General features: G+C 33.2%; 1 pseudogene; it reads left to right on the top strand.

Annotated features, from left to right (window-relative positions):
- Window positions 1-432, top strand: part of LOC145279852 (MORN repeat-containing protein 5 pseudogene) — a 2,014-nt pseudogene extending 1,582 nt beyond the window's left edge.
- The last annotated feature ends 17,867 nt before the right edge of the window (window positions 433-18,299 follow it).

Below are 18,299 nucleotides of genomic sequence, written 5' to 3'. Positions count from 1 at the left end.
AAGCTTAAAATATATTTTAAAAAAATAATAATAAAGCATACAGTCACATCAACCCTAAGTTCGGTAGTGTTTTCCAGTCTGATTAAAGTAAGTTTCTTTTTTTTTTTTAATCTTTAAGTCTCAAATTGGTGATCACCAAAAAAAGAAAAAAAAAAAATGACCGCCATCTTAAGCCTCAAATTGGTGATCACCAAAAAAAGAAGAAAAAAAAAATGACCGCCATCTTTGACTAACAAAATCGGTCAAGTGAACGTAATGGAGCAAATTTTGAAATAATAAAACTTACAAACAGTTTCAAAAGTTTAAAATAATGCACGTTCGGTAGATTTTTTATCGTTTGGAAACGGTTACTTGTATAGTTGTTCGTTTTGCTGTTGCTTACTATACTATGCTTTTAACAAATAAATAGGATAAAAATGCTATTTCTAACAATTTTGTATTACAAAAAAGAATCGATGTAAAAAAGATACTCAATTGATTTTTTTTTATTTCTTAAAAAAATTTTCGTTCTCTTTTTATTTTATTTATTTATTTATTTATTTTTTGTGTGTGTGTCTTGTTACTAACTGATCACCGGTTCGAAAGGCTCGGGATGGGGGCACGCCGATAAAGGTTATTTGGACAACGATCACTGCCAGGAAAAAAACAAAAACAATGAGTGCAATAGTCACAAAAATACTGAAGAGAACTTGATTTTCCAAGTAGACGGCTCCATAAATATTTGTTTGCATTAGAGTTGAAGTGGATCATGCTGCAATCGGTTGGGAAGCAGACTCATGGTGTCTTTCTCAACAAATGGGATATTCAAAGAAAGAACCTCTGTACATAAAAGTTCTGCTTGGTTTTTGCAGAGAGAGAGAGAGAGAGAGAGAGAGCGAGAGAGAGAGAGCGAGAGAGAAGAAGAAAAGAGGAAGGGGAATTCTTTGCTGTGGTTGTAGCCAGATGAATTCCTACTGTGAATGTTTTACAGAGGGTACCAGTTATTGGAACTCAGTTGAGCCCCTACCATGATCATAAAAATACAGTAGAGAGATGCTGGGAACATCTCATGTGCGAAATAGGCTGTGGAGACGAGGATAAATCATATCCTATCAGACTGTGAAGTCACTTTTGTATTCTGCCATGGCAAGAAAGAGTGCTCTAAGCATCACATCTCCAGACATGACAGCAGTACTTAGGATGAATCTGGCTCTTATACAGAGAGAGAATTGCATCGAGAGCCAGTATCCATGTCTTGGCATTGCCTGTGTAAAATTGAGGAAACTGAGAAAATCTTGCTCCAAATTATTTGATTGGATGGTATTTACTGACTGATTTGTGTGGTTGTAGTATCTGTGTGTAGGAGATTTTTAAAAACGTTTCTCTTTGAAAAATATTATTTTTTCAAAAAATAACTTTATAACTTTTTTATTAACTACATAATTGACACGCAAGCATGGCCTACAGGTGACCCTATTTGCGTTAATTATTTATTGCCACTTTGCATGAATAGACAAAGAAATGCAGATATCAGAAATACGCTTAATATTACCAGATCCATCAACGACGTTGTTCTAAAAAAGGAAATAACGTTGTTGGGACAGGTTTCCCGGCTACCAGACTCCAGCTATATAAAAGAAATAATATAAAGAAAATTTTATTAAAAAAATGTACAAAGAAGACAACGCCCAAAAGACATGGACCAACCATGGACATGGATATGGAGACTGGTATGTCGCTTCTGACAGCTGAAAGACTGGTCCAAGATCGATAGGAGCAGCAGGATTTTGTTTCCAAGCACGTGGCGAAATTCTCTGGATTATGTACATAAGTCAAGTAATTAACTGAACATTTACTGAAATTAAAAATGCAATATTTTTGTTAAATAAAAGGAAAAATTTTAGACCCTATTTTTTTTAATAATTTAATTTGGAAATTAAATCCATCAGAATGCACTTCGGTTTCTTCAATGTAATAAATCAGGAATTTCGTGTGCCTATTTATATGTTTTCACGTCTCAGCAGGGAAGCAGTCCTGTGGTAATGTGTTCTACCAACGAAAAGCTCTTGAAATGAAAGTCCTTTTTTAGATGTGGTGAAAAAAATCTTGCTGTGAATGTTTTACAGGAAGAAACCAGGAATTGGAGCTCAGTTATGCACTTTCAGTGGTAACAACGATAGAGTAGAGAGAGACTAACAACGTCTCTTCAGTGAAAAAGTGGTTGTAGGGAAGAGCAGAGATCATCCCCTACTAGATTTTGAAGTCGATTTTGTACTTTGTCAAATGAAAGAGCACCCTGTTCAGTTCCTCCTCAGATATAGCAGTAGTATTTCCTCTTTGGACCTTTAGACTCTTACATAAGTAACAAAATTACATATGAAATCAGACACTTTCTAGAATGATAGAATGATCTGACCATTTTGTGTGATTAAAATACATAGTATAAAAAGGCTTAAAGGAACAAACGTTGATTACCTCAGCTTTAGCGTGACAATAGATTAAAGTAAGCCTTATGTAAAAGATAAAAATAAAATTGACGTCACAAACTATTTGACGTAATATGCACACTAGGATGATAATGTGTATTCATTCTCTCAGAATGTTATAATTAGATGCACATCTTGCAGATAGAAATGCATATATTTCTACATAGGCACTCACATAAAGATAGCCACATAATTATACATGTTATATATGGTTACTGATTTTTTTATAATGTTGTATTTATAATTGATTCCATTTTTATAGCTATTACATTTGTGTATATAAGAACAATAATTATCATTTAATTATAACTTTGAAACCCCTTTAAGAATACTTAAGGGTAACCACTGTTTAGGAAATGTAAACTAAGAGGCAGTCAACTAGCGTTTATGCAACGTTCATGACTCCCACTCGTTCGAACACTCTGGATTGTTTAGTGTCTGCACCCAAATTATGTGTTTATTAGTTGTTAATTCTCTTGGTTCCTGTGACGAGTGTTAGTGGCCCAGAGGAAAAGGATTAGCAAATGGAGTCAAAGGTGGCTACAAGACTGGGTTTGAATATCCTGCTCGGCCGGGATTATTACCTCCTACGCATATGATTTCATAAGCATGAAACACTACTGCCTGTAGGTATAAAAATAAATAATAAAAAAAAGCAATTATTCTTTAATTATAATTATAGATGTTATATATGTTCAATGTTATTTAGGAAAATGTATCTCCGACAATCATCAATCGGTTTCACTACCACGACATGTTCTTGTAGGTGCATCTTGCATCTCTACGACACTAGATCAATCTTCCAACACATAAAAACATGACCGTCTTCTTCTCAATGTAGACACATTTTAAGTAATAATACAAACAAAATATACAACGAAAACATAATCCTTGATGCTATTTATATTCAAACTAGAATTTCACACTTAATATTTGTTATGAAACTAATAACAACATTTTTAAATGTCTAGCGTAGTAACTAACATTAACAAATTCTCAACTGTTAAACGCATCTTTCTGACTTTTGCACGCATTTTGCACGTAATCACGTTCACATGCAACATCTCACCACTATATACGGTCTTTTAAATGTCATAAATTATTAGCCTTTAAAAATGACAACAGTAAAATCATGTCGTAAAATATACCAAAACTAATCCTAACTGATGGTTATTTGGTGAATTGAAGTTGCGAAAAAAGAAAAATAAGACAAGAAAACTTATAATACAACAATTTGATTATGGTACTAAATAGACTATTTTAAAAATAATAAAACGCCCCCCCCCCAAAAAAAAAGCACTTCATTTATTTAATAACATTTGCCTAGATAAAAACACGCTGCTTAAATACACATAATCTATATTTAAGATATATATTTGACGTGTATAAACTATATGTATAATCTAAAAATTTCAGTTGTGTTATAGCTTTTGAAAACAAACTATAAATAAATGTGTATTCATTTAAACAGCCTTATTTGTTACCGATGGCACCACGTATTTATGAGATTCGTTAACCACACTTTCTTAATTAATGAGAATATGTGATATTATCATTCTGTAAACCTCTTATATATATATATATATATATATATATATATATATATATATATATATATATATATATATATATATATATATGTTTTATTTTTTTATTACGGTTTTATCTGTTTGGTTACATATGTTTCGGATGTTGGACAGTGTTTACGATCTAACAGCCTCGTCAGACCTTACTGTAAGGTCTGACGAGGCTGTTAGATCGTAAATGCGGTCAAACATCCGAACCATATGTAACCAAACAGATAAAACGGTAATTAAAAAAATAAAACACATATTTGCTCTGCAATAGTATTGAGCACTCTCTTCAGGTTTTTACTAATTACCAGTTTTACCATATATATATATATATATATATATATATATATATATATATATATATATATATATATATATATATATATACCTATCCACTCAACAATAACTAGAGGGCACCCGGTGTTACTCGAATGTAAAATATGTTTATGATATTTTAATTTATACAGGTTTCGTATTTTCGTATTTAGTATTATAGAGCCAATTCTTTATTCTTTATTATATTGTACCCAATATATAGTAGCAGATTCAAAAGTTAAGAAAAGAAAAATAACATAGGTGTCATCAGCTAGAATCAAACTAAAACATTTAGCGCTCCAGCCTGATACGCTACTGTTTAAGCTATCGTGACATGGATAGAAAATAGCTTAAAAAACATCTTTAACGGAAAACAGTCATATATATTTGCCAAGATTCAATTTATTTCAGTTCTGATTTCTCAGTATCTACTTTTGACTAATAAAATAAAAAACGATCTCCAAATAAATGCAATTATTTGATCCACCTCGCGACACTCTGCGACCTCGCTTCTCGCATGAGACGCAGTTTTAACAAGTGAAGCATGTATGGTTCCGCATGAGTGCACAATGAACAAAGCATGAAAAAAAATGACTAAGTTCAGCATTTGCCACCTCTCCCCACGTCGCCCCAAAAGTCCTCAGGGGATGTCAAATCCTGTTGAAAATGAACAAACGTTGCAGTTTTAGGCCTTAACATATGTAAATTTGAGTTCTGCACCATGCAAAAAAAAAGAAAAAAAAAAAAAAGAAATGACTAAGTCCATCATCTCCCCCCCCCCCATTTAGCTCCAAAAATCCCCAAGACCTTAACATATTTAATTTGAGTTCAGAACCATGCAAAACTGCTAAATAGACATACACAGAAAATTTTGGACAGATGTGGTAAAATAGTTCCAAAAACGGACTGTTTTTATTAACCCAAAAAGAGGCCCTGGAGCACACCCAAGAGTTATCATGAAGTATAGACAAACAAAATTATATAAAAATCAGTTACAACTTTTCAGAAAGTTTTATAAAAATCCAAGTCATCATTTTTTAAGAAACACAAAAATGTCAATTTTAGCCATTTTAACCCGAAAGATGGGTAACTGGTGTTTTCCTGGAAAATCCGTTCTATTACTTTTTACTCATATCATGTTTAATGTTTTTTACTCATATCATGTTTAATGTTTGTGCAAAATTTCAAAAAATTCCCAGACGTAGTTATTGAGAAAAGTGCGGACGGGCGAACGGTCAAGGGTGAATTTGCAGGTGCACCCTCCTTTTGTCGTGGAACCAAAACGGGAGACAGACAGACAGACAGACAGACATAGTGAGTTTCATAAATCAGATTACGAAAGTCGTCACAAAATTTTCAAGTATTTAGTGTAGTAAATAACATAAAAAAAAAATTCTTAGTCGTTCAGCAACATCCTTTTGACTTTTGCACAGTTTACACGTAATCACGTTTGTATGAAACATCTTATCGCAACAAAAGCTCTTTTAAAAGTCGGTAAAAAAATAAAACTCAGCAATTAAAAGACGTGGTCGTAAACACACCGAGACTAATCCCACTTGCTTCTTATTTGATGAATCTGATCGAAAGTTCTCGCGAAAAAATGGAACACGAAACCTACGGAACATACGCAGCCAATTTAACCGAAGTGGACTATTTCGAAAAAGTGAAAAAAAAAAAAAAATGGTTTCTTTAAACTAAACACTCCGCATTATTGTACAACCGTTGCGTAAATGAAAACATGCTGCCTAAATACATAGCATAATTATAGACATAGACATTTCTAATACTCGATAAAAGTAAGAACAAGTAGTTTCATTCGCAAAGTATTAAAAAAAATTGGTATAAATAATTTTTGCAGACAAAAATAAAACTTAATATTTGTTCCTTTACGAAAAAAAAAAAATTACAGTTGACGTTCTGTACTGATTCTTTTTGCCTTTTTTTATATTTCTATGTCAATTTATAAGTCGGGCGATAAAACTTACTGTGAGTGAAAAAATAGTTTTAGTTAAACTGACACATGCCATGTTTGATTGGGTCTGAAAGAAGGCATCTTGCACTAAAGTGGTCTGATATGTTAATGGAGACAACGATATGTGACAGGTAGGAAAACAAGAAGAAAATAAAAATAATGTTTATCTCCTAGAAATGTTAGCTGTTCTTCTGTTGGCTTTGTTTGTGTATTCAATGCTTCCTTGAAATTTATATATATATATATATATATATATATATATATATATATATATATATATATATATATATATATATATATATTAGTGTTGGGACGACTAATCGGAATCGGGAATCGTAAAAATTAGAACATTTGGGGGTATCGGAATCGGAAATATTGGTGCCTATTTTCCGAGGCCAAATCGATTCTTTTTTTTTTATCGATTTTCTTTTTTTTATCTGATTTTGTTTCAAGTAAAATCTTCCATTGCTGGTAATATTGAAAACTTAGTAAATATTCATTGATTACAAAATACAAGTAAAGTTAGATCGGTAGATTATCCTCGACCAGTGTGTTTTGACATTTAGGAAAACATCTGCATATTTAACATGTGTTTTTTACGAAAATCGGGGAAAATACCAATATTAATCATAGTTAAATAATTAGAGATTTATAAAGAATACGAATCGGAATCGGTAATTGTATCGGAATCGGGAAAAATATTGGAATCGTCCCATCACTAATATATATATATATATATATATATATATATATATATATATATATATATATATATATATTCCAGGATCATATTTGTGAGAGGTGAAGCAGCTAATTAATTTTTAACAAGGTTCATACAAGAGTGCTCAGTACCGAAACAGGGCAAGATATACCTTTTATTTATTTGACACAAGCCTTTATATGTCGCTACACATTCATGAGCATGCTTTGGTCAAACAGTTACAGGTAATTAGAGATCGTTTCAGGCGATATTGCTTATACAAAAGTAGAGTCCGTAGCCGTTTCAGACTGATATCGCCTGGAGCTGTTTCTAGTTACTTGTAACTAATTGACTGAAACATGCTCCTGAATGTGTAGCGACATATAAATGCTTATATAAAACAAATAAAAAGTATATATATATATATATATAATAGTTATCCACACGTACATATTTCACCACATCTACAACTCATCAGCGAGGCTGACTATGAACCCATGCTGTAATTGGGTGTATGTACCATTATGCTACGAATTTCCATGACTGAACTTACGTGCGAGTTTATCGCTTATGATATTTTTAGCAATAAATTTATTAGTATGAGTTCTCTCCCCTGCAGCTTTTTGGGGAGTTTTCTTCCTTTACATATACTTTATCGCCCCAAATTTACGGACGTATATATATATATATATATATATATATATATATATATATATATATATATATACAGACGCATTTGTAGTTTTTTATTTTTCTAGATAAAATATTTATCCACGGACACGTGTTTCACAGTATCTCATAGCCTGTGTGATCATTGACTCGAATCCTGACATAGTCAGCTGCACTGATGAGCCATAAGTACGTGTAGCAGATCTGTAAATATGGAATTCTTAGACCCCAAGCTAGATATTCATCAAAACATCAATAGCGTCGTTAGCCTTTTCGAGAAAAATTACATGAGATTCCATCAGAAATATATTTATAAAGTCTCTCGTTCAATATTATGAAAAAATATGTTCAAGCGGGGTGAGTGACCTCCTAATCCTAAGACTATTTTTACAAACATCTTTAAACGAATATAAACTATAAAAATGTCCTCTTTGTCTTAACAATATCTATGTGAAATTTAGTTGTAATCGGAGCCTTATTATTAGTTGCTGTTTTAGGGAGTTTGCAAATATGAGGTTTCAGACCCTAAAATTATATAAAAATAAAATGGTACAAGTTCCAGTGAAATATTCATATTAGGATTCCGGAAAGCAAAGAATATGCCACGTTTACAAATCTAACAAGGTAACAATCCTTACTGGATTTGTAAACAATTGCCATATTTTTCGCTTCCCGGAACCCTAATCTAAAGATTTCACCGGAACTTGTACTATTCTCATTTTTATATTATATTATATTATATTATATTATATTATATTATATTATTCCTGCTCAGATGTAGCAACAATAGTCCATCCTTGGATGTACCTGGCTCTTATATAGGTAGAGAATTGTATCAGCAGTGAGATATCTACTGGATCGATAGAAAGATCCTACTATTTTTCCAGCGATCTTGGCAACAGATTTGATGTCCGTGTTCCATTTAATATCAAGAGTAACAGTCAAGCCCATGATCTTGTCAAAACATGGAGCCTCCCTAAGACGAGAGACATTCATTTCAATTGATACCAGATAAGGATCAGAACGTTGATAATGCAAAGACAAAAGCTTGGATTTAGATGCATTAAAAGTAACCAGCCACCTCTTTCCTCATTATACCACATACTTAAGATCAGAAGAGAGAGCATCAGAGGGAATTTGGTCATTTACGGTCTTTGACGCACTGCCATAGATGGTAGTGTCGTCAGCATAAATATCTATGAATGATCTAAGGATATGATTTGGAAGATCATTGATGTAGACATACAATTATTTACCATATTATCCTTTTTTTTCTTTGTCATTTGATATCTAAATGTCAGCCAATTTTTTCTATATTTGCATTTTGCATGATTCTGGCTCTTCTCCTCTTCTGATGAGAAGCATCTACCTTCGAAATACAATGGCCTAAAGTGTTTTTTTTTTCTTAATTTCTCCTTAACTTTTCCTTATTGTTCTAATGATATAATAAAGTTGTATATATCTTTTGTTCCGCATCTTTTATTTAATATTATATATATATATATATATATATATATATATATATATATATATATATATGTAAAGTGAACATGTCTGTGTGTGTGTGTACATTTCCCTACGCAATAACTTTGTCAATTTTTAGTCTACAGACTCGAAATTTGATATACCGGGTACTGAGATTTGGGAAAATCTATATGATCCGTTTTCGGCCAGAAATTTGGCTGTTAAGAGGTCAAAGTTCAACGATTTGATTTTTAAGGACTCTACCAAACCCCTCCGACAATTTTGGGTCTAAACACTTGAAATTTTAGATATAGGTTCCTTGAACATGGATCTAACTTAATAACTTTATTTGAGCCCAAAACAATAAATGTTAAGGGGTCATAATAGGGGTAAAAGATTTAAAAAATTGACCGCTTTTTTTTTCAACATACACCTCCAAACACCCGGGCAACGCCGAACTGAAATGCTAGAATATATATAATGGTAAAACCTTAGGTTTGATATTAGATATGATGAATGGGTAAATAGTAATGACTCCTTTTTTCCTTCTTTTATTTTCATTTATCTTACATTCATCGTTCCCTCTTTTAAACTCGTATTAGTTTTATGACGTAATTTGGTGTTACAAACTTTATGAAAGTATGTCTGTTTTGTTAACTCTGCCTGATCTTAATTTAACTTACATACATGCTCTTGCGCCGTGTTGTATTATTTTAACATGTCTTTCTGATAAGTAACACTCAGAAAAAAACAGGATATATAACTCTATATTTTGACCGTGCAAGTGTTAACGAATCAGCTCGTCAAGAAATTATCTTTTTAGAAATGAATTAAAGGCATGGTACTGAAATAAACCCTGCTGTTATTCATTCATATATGCCCTGGACTTTAAAAATCAACATTTTTTGGACTTAAATACTGAAACTCTAACTATTAATAACAAAATAAAATAATTATGTTACTAAAGAGTAAATCCTTAACTAAGTAAAACTTATCAAGATAAGAAAAGATCAACACTGTCAAGGAAAGCAAAAACAATAATATTAAATGAACGATGAAGAATAAAAGTGTTTAGACCCAAAATTGGCAGAGGAACTTGGTAGAATCTGTAATGGTTAATTCTTTCAACTTTGACTTTTTGGCAGCCAAATTTTCGCCCCAAAACTGATTAAAATGCTTGACGTATGTCTGATTACTCGTTATGTATAAATTTCAAATGTTTAGATCCAAAATTGGCTGAGTAGTTTGCTAGACACCGCAAAGTCAAATCTTTTAAACTTTTATCTCTTGGCAGCTCAAATTTTCGACTTAAACCGATTAAAAAGCTTGCCCTATCTCTTAATACGCTTAATATAAAATTTCAAATGTTTGGACCAGAAATTGGTTGATTAATTTTGTAGAGACCGCAGGGGTAAAATTCTTTTAAACTTTGACCCCAATTTTGACTTCTTAACATTTATTTCTTTGGGCTCAAATCAAATGAAAATGTTTGATCCCATGTCCAAGTAATCTACATTTAAAATTTCAAGTATTTAGACTAAAAATTGGTGAAGGAGTTTGGTAGAGATTTCAAAAGTCAACTCGTTGAACTTTGACTTTGCTGACAGCCAAATTTCTAGCCGAAAAGCGATTATAAAGATTTTCCCAAATTTCAATACCCCTTATGTCAAATTTTGAGTCCCTACGCCGAAAATTGACTGAGTTATTTTGTAGGGAAATGTACACACAGAGACATACACACATTTTCACTTTATATATATATATATATATATATATATATATATATATATATATATATATATACATATATATATACATATATATATATATATATATATGTATATATATACATATATATACATATATATATACATATATATATATATATATATATATATGTATATATATACATATATATACATATATATATACATATATATATATATATATATATACATATATATACATATATATATACATATATATATATATATATATATATATATGTATATATATACATATATATACATATATATATACATATATATATATATATATATATATATATATATATATATATAATGTTTGTATTTTGTAACAGATTTTTTTCTCTGCTATTCTCAGCCAAAGTTATCCACATTGGTTTGCATTCAAATAAAAGGTCTTTAATCTTTGCCTTTCATTTTTGTGAAGGAATCAGATGGAAGAATCTCTGCTGGAATTTTAGTCTATATAAAAAAAAAACAGAAAGCAAAAATAAAAAAGTCTACGGTGAAAACGTATGAACAAACTTAAACGAAAATACACCGTAGGAAACAAGAAACAATCGCCTTTTGTCTTTCTTTTCCTGGCCTTTTTCTTTTTTTGTGTTTGTTGTTGTTCTTTTATTTATATCGAAGCTCCAAATATTCCACTAGAATTCTTCTGCTTTTTTGTGTGCTTCTTTCATTATTTGGTTGATAAAGGTAAAAGTCCGCAAAAAGCATTTCTCATAAAAATAGAATATTCATTGCGAATGTATCACTGCAAATGCAGGAGATTTAACTTTTTGGAGGCGGGGTGTGGGGCCATTTCTTGCGTATTAATAGACATGTTTGTGATGCCAAAACAATTCTGAACATGATTGTTTTCTGATTTCCTTCAAAGTTATTGCCTTATTATAGCCAATGACATCATGAATGACACATTAAAACAAGCATTTAAGGTTCAATCCTCATTAATGGTGACACAAAGAATATAACCTACAATTAGATAAGAGTGTTACTCGGTCAGAACAACCGACATAATTATGAGCTAATACAATATTTTGTGACCAACGTCTTTACGCTTAGTAAAAAGTCCCAAAATATATCCGTATTATAAGCAGGTCCTTGTCTTGCAGCTAGTAGATAGGTGAAAACTAAAAGAAAATTCTTTAAAAATCTTGTGTTTTCAGAATTCGATGCCAAATGAATGGGAAACCAAAAAAACAAAGAAAGCTAAAAACGACGTATGATTAACGCAACGAAATAATGGTAATTTGGAAAACCTTGGCAGTTCATTCAAGAGGATTAAGAACATTGGAAAACATGAAATTAAAATCCAATTTACAAAAAAAAAAAACAAAAAAAAAACGTAGAGAGGCTGAAGAAGTTTCTTTGGCCAGACATATCGTTTTCTGAAGGAGGCTGAAGCAGAACTCATTGAAAACTGTTAATCGAAATCGGCCATACAAACAGTTCCACCCACTCACCATGTTGGATGCCGGCGTAACCTCTTTGAATGTTCTTTAATTCTTTCAATAAAGTTTTGCGGAAAAGCTTCGAGATTGTGGTCTAGGTTTGATGCTGTTGCATGGTAAAAAGAGAGAAAGATGCGGAAGAGAAAGAAAATTCGAGGCGTTAACTGCTTCAACAACTGCCACAAAAATATTTTAGCAGTGGAGAAGCACTCGAAAAAGGTGACAACACTCCAAGATCAAGTCAATATACAAACTTAAAAAAAGAGATTCTAAAATCTAGAACAAAAAAAAAATCTGTGGTGACATATAAAACTAGTGACCGTTTTTATTTGAAGAAGAAGAAGAACAACAACAACAACAACAACAACAACAACAATAACAATAACAATAATAATAATAATAATAATAATAATAATAATAATAATAATAATAATATTTCCTTGTTGGCAAAGACGGGCAGAAATGCTGCGTATGTGTATATATATGTATACATGCGTGTATGTTTGTACTAGCAAAGGGCTGTGATCCCATTCCTATCATTATACTCTAACTGACCGACGACTAGACATTAACTTTAACACGTGTCCTAATAGAGAAGATTTAACACGTGTGAGGCAGTGAGGCGAGGCACCGAAACTCTCTAACAGAATGGAACGAAATGTGAGTTTGTCTTTTTTAAAAACAAAAAAAAAATTTAATTATTACTTCGAATTTATTTCAGGAATCAGTCTCTATTGCGATATAAATGTATAATTCTGTCTGTCCATTTAAATTTGAATAATGCAAATCCTCTAACATGAATGCGAAAAGTGACCAGGCGGGCGACTCACGCATAACTTAACTGAATGTTGCTCCGAACTTGTAACCAGAAGCAGTCCTTTTTGCGATATCAACGTGGAAATTGCCCCGACTTAGAACGAGGGAATTAAATACTACCACAGCGTCAGGAGAAATTACCTTCTTCGTCTGCTCCCCATCCAACATTTCTAGCGACTAACCAGTATGGTGTAAGGTAGACCTATCATCAAACGCCTTCTTTCAGAGCATTACTACCGACTTTTACTTTTATATATATATAATTTTTTTTATATAAAATAATAATAAAAAAAATGTAATTTTAATTTTAATTTTTTTTTATTTCTTTATTTTATTTTTGATTTATTTGTTTTGTTTTTTATTTTTTTATTTTTAACTTCTGTTTATGCCTTGTATGTATGTGTGATAGTGCACGATAACTCCTGTATACATCGGAGCCAAACACTATATCTGCGTCAGAACCACAGGTAAAATAATTTTGGGCTCGGTGTTGCCACAAGCACCAAAATATGAAAAATGTCAAGTACAAATAATTCAAACCAGGGGACCCAGAAGAAAGATCTGGGTGTCATGATCGGCAGGTGCTCCTTCGGTAGCCAGCATGGGGGGTCCGGTCGTCATCCTGTGAATGTTGGCCAACTTCTTAATTTCAAAAATTCAAATAACATGGACGCTGAACAGGTAAGCATAACCTCTAATTTCAGGGAACGAAATGATACCGAACAAACAGCACAGTCGTGATAATCATCAAAATGGAAAAAACTGAAGAAAGAAATGGACAACAAAAGAGAATAGACTAGTAATGGAATGCTATTATAGAAGTCATCCTGAATATAGATATGGAGGTTATCGGAAACGGATGAAAGAACTATGGGATCTCTCCAGTGACCACCAAGCGACAGAACAAAGAATTGCGGACCAAGCAAGACTGATACTCAAGAAAGGTTGGTTCTCTAAACAAGAACTAACAGAAATTCAGCGAAAAATAAACGATGAAACTGAACAAGAAACACACCCCAACGGAACTGCCCGTAGAAAAACACCACAAGTTGAAGCCTCACAAGTAAACAGACCGAAGGCCCAGGACCTACGAAGACCGAAGACTACAAACGTTGAAACCAAGAACAATGAAACAGAACTAACAGAGAATGGAGCAAATAAAATAAATAAAACAATACAGCTGATGAATGAGGAAAAAACAAAACTCTCATCGTTAAGAACCAAGAGCAGAAGAAATTAAAAACAGAAGGTTAACAAGCTCCTTCCACACATCCCAACAAACACAATCACAGACTTAAACAACCTCATTCATGCAGGAGCCAAAATGGTAAGTATGAATCTCAAATCAGAAAAACAACTGGGGACAAGCGGACCGACAAAACCTGGATGGGAAATAAGACTAGAAACTCAAATACACAAACATAAAAAAGAAACCAAAATGATCAACAGGAAGAAAGCAATGTGGAAAAAACGGAATATTGGAAATGTAACTGGCAGGGAGAGGATAAACAAGAAACATGAAGAACTGGACCAAAAAATAAAAGCAAAAGAAGCGAGATTGAGACGATATAGATATAAATATGAACAATGCAAACAAAACAGAACATTTGAAACTAATGAAGGCCAATTTTACCAAAATGTGAACGGAGGAAAAAAAAACAGAACAACCAAATTCGACAGAAACAAAACTCTACTGGAGTAACATATGGGAAGAGTGATGAGATCACAATAGATATGCCGAGTGGCTGAAAGACACGAAAGAAGAGTTACAACAAATAGAAGAAGGAACAGTGAATTAAATCAGCAAGGAAACCCTAAAGAAAACCATAGGAAAAATGGTAAACTGGAGAGCACCAGGGCACGATGGGATACATGCATACTGGTTCAACAAATTCACAACCTTACACAAAAGACTAGCCCAAAACCTGAGAAGTTGTATACAGGAAGCAAACTTGCCAGACTTGATGACAAAAGGTAGAACCACACTGCTACAGAAGGACACGGAGAAAGGAACCGTCCCCAGCAACTATAGGCCAATCACGTGCCTACCCACCATGTGAAAGATACTGACAGCACAACTGAGGGAACAAATCTACCACTCACTGAATAACCGTGGACTCATCCTCGAGGAACAGAAAGGATGTCAAAAAGAGAAAAGAGGAACACATGATCTGCTATATGTTGATCAAAAGATCCTAAAGGATGTAAAAAGGAGGAGGAAAAATTTAGCCATGGCATGGATCGACTACAAAAAAGTGTACGGCAGGATCCCCAAGCATGGATAATAGAATGCCGAAAAATGTATAAAATACCAAGCGGGATCACCAATGTAATAGAAAATGCAATGAAACTATGGAGACTGGAACTGACAGCTGATGGACAACACATAACAGAAATTAGCATACAAAGAGGCATCTTCCAAGGAGACTCATTATCACCATTACTGTTCATCATCACCATGATGCCCTTGAACAGTATTCTGAGAAAGTGCCAAGCCGGATACAAGTTCTCCAATACAGAGGAAAAAATGAACCACCTGATGATCTGAAACTTTTTGCAAGGACCGAAAAGGAGCTAGAGACACTAATTAACACTACCAGGATCTTCAGCCAAGATATCCAAATGGAATTTGGAATGGAAAAGTGGGCACAACTAGTTATAAGAAAGGGAAAACTGGAAACGACAGAAGGCATGGAACTACCCAACCAAACAGAAATGAGGGCACTAGGAGAACAAGACGACTATAAATACTTGGGAATTCTGGAAGCGGACACCATCAGAGCAACAGAAATGAAAGAGAAAATTGGAAAAGAATACCTCAGGAGAACAAGAAAACTCCTGGAAACGAAATTATATAGCAGATATCTAATAAAAGGTATAAATACATGGGTAGTATTACTAGTAAGATACTCTGGACCGTTTATTGGATGAACAAAAGAAGAACTGAGGCAACTCGACCAGAAAACCAGGAAACTCATGACTATGCATAATGCACCACACCCAAAGGACGATATTAACAGGCTCTATGTGAAAAGGAAAGACGGCGGGAGAGGACTGATCTGTATAGAAGACTGTGTGAAGGACGCAAAAAAAGAACTAGAAAAATACATAATGCAAAACTCTGAAAGGATAATTATGGCAACGAGAGACACTGAAAAAAACAACAAAGCAGAAAACAGAGAAACAAATGACAAAACGAGAAAAGAGAAGTGGGAAGAGAAACAACTCCACGGAAGATTCATAAGAATGACAAAAGACGAGAATAACGAAAACACCTGGACATGGATGCGAAAAGGACATATAAACCGAGAAACTGAATCTCTAATAACTGCAGCACAAGATAACTCAATAAGAACAAACCATATCAAAGCAAGAATCGATAAAACACAAGAAAACAGCAAATGCAGACTCTGTGGACAAAGAGACGAAACGATAAACTATATTGTAAGTGAATGCAGCAAACTGGCCGAAAAGGAATACAAAAACAGGCATGACCAAGTGCGGAGGGCGGTGCACTTGGAATTGTGCAAACGACTGCATGTTGAGCATACAGACAAATGGTACAAGCATAAACCTGTAACAAACAGCACTAGAAAACGAGAACCACAAAATCCTATGGGATATGGACATACAGACGGACAAACCCATCCAAGCAAGAAGACCAGATGCCATAATAATTAACATGAAAGAAAAATCCTGTCAAATCGTAGACTTTGCTGTCTCAGCTGATCACAGGGTGAGTATGAAAGGAGAAACGAAGCAAATACACAGAGCTAGCCAGAGAGTTAAAAGGGATTTGGATGATGAAGAAAATCAAAATAGTACCGATAATAGTAGGAGCACTAGGAACAATTCCGAAAAACTTAGAAAAAAGAATGTCAGAAATTGGAATCAGAGGAATAACTGCAAAGGTACAACGACTAACGATAATGAAAACGACTGAAATATTAAGGAAAGCCCTAGAATGCGGAGAATAATGCAAGAAAAAAATATAACAAATAAGCGTTACAGGGAATGAAGAACACCGAAGCTGCATATCTACAAGTTCTACACCCCCATCATGCATCCCCCTCATAGTTTCAACACCACTCTCCTAATAAAAAAGTGACACCAAAGAGCTGAGAAGGGTCAAGAAGGACTGAAAGACCGAGGAGAGAGCGCCAGCCAGACAAGCGCAAAGAGAACTGGGACGTTAGGAAGGCGTAGTGCCACTCAAATTCGAGTATAAACCAATGGCCACTGCCGGCGAGAAATCAATGCTAAGAGGCTGTTTCGATGATGCAAATTCATTTGCAAATGCTATCGAAGGAGGTGGAGAGAACTGGACGTCTAGGGAGACTTGTTGTCACTCAGCTTCCAGAGAACACCACAGGTTTCCAATTAGATCGTTTGTTGACTTGTGTGAAAGCGCCATGTGAGCCAATAATAATAATAACAAGTGGGACCCATGGAAATTCCACAGGGGACTCATTCATATGTAATATATTGATGTTGGCATTCTGTAGATGTTCAGTGTGAATGGAGGCGCTCAGATATTAGTGTAGTTTTTTTGTTAAAACTGTAAAAGTATTTATCTAAGCTAGCAGGAATGGCCGGCAAAGCCCGGTCGTAAAGAACGCTAAAATATGATATTTTAATTCTTGTAGATTTCGTATATATTATTATAGAGTTAATGTTCTATCGATTTTTATATATTATAAAGTTGCGATTTCAAAAATAAAAAATATATATCCATATGACTTAGGTGCATTAGCTTGAATCGAAACCGAAATAAAAACTTCTGAAAATATATATATATATATATCTATATAACTTGAGTTCCTTCAGCCATAATCGAAACTGAAACCAAAACTTATGAAGAATTCTTGGTAAAATTATTTATGACAAGAAATAGAAGATTTAAGCGTGACACACAAAAGAACACACACCCTAACCTATTAATATATAGATAATAATGCTATTACTAATACTAATAATAGTAGTAGTAGTTCTACTACTAATAATAGTAATAGTAATAATACTACTACTAATAAAAAGTAATAATAATAGTAATAATAACAACAATAATAACAATAATAATGATAATTGTAATACTACTAATAAT

This window comes from Euprymna scolopes, chromosome 7 (genome assembly GCF_053919585.1).
Source record: "Euprymna scolopes isolate OS-2025 chromosome 7, ASM5391958v1, whole genome shotgun sequence".
NCBI classification, from domain to species: Eukaryota; Metazoa; Mollusca; class Cephalopoda; order Sepiida; family Sepiolidae; genus Euprymna; species Euprymna scolopes.
This window is presented reverse-complemented; position numbering and strand designations above follow the sequence as displayed.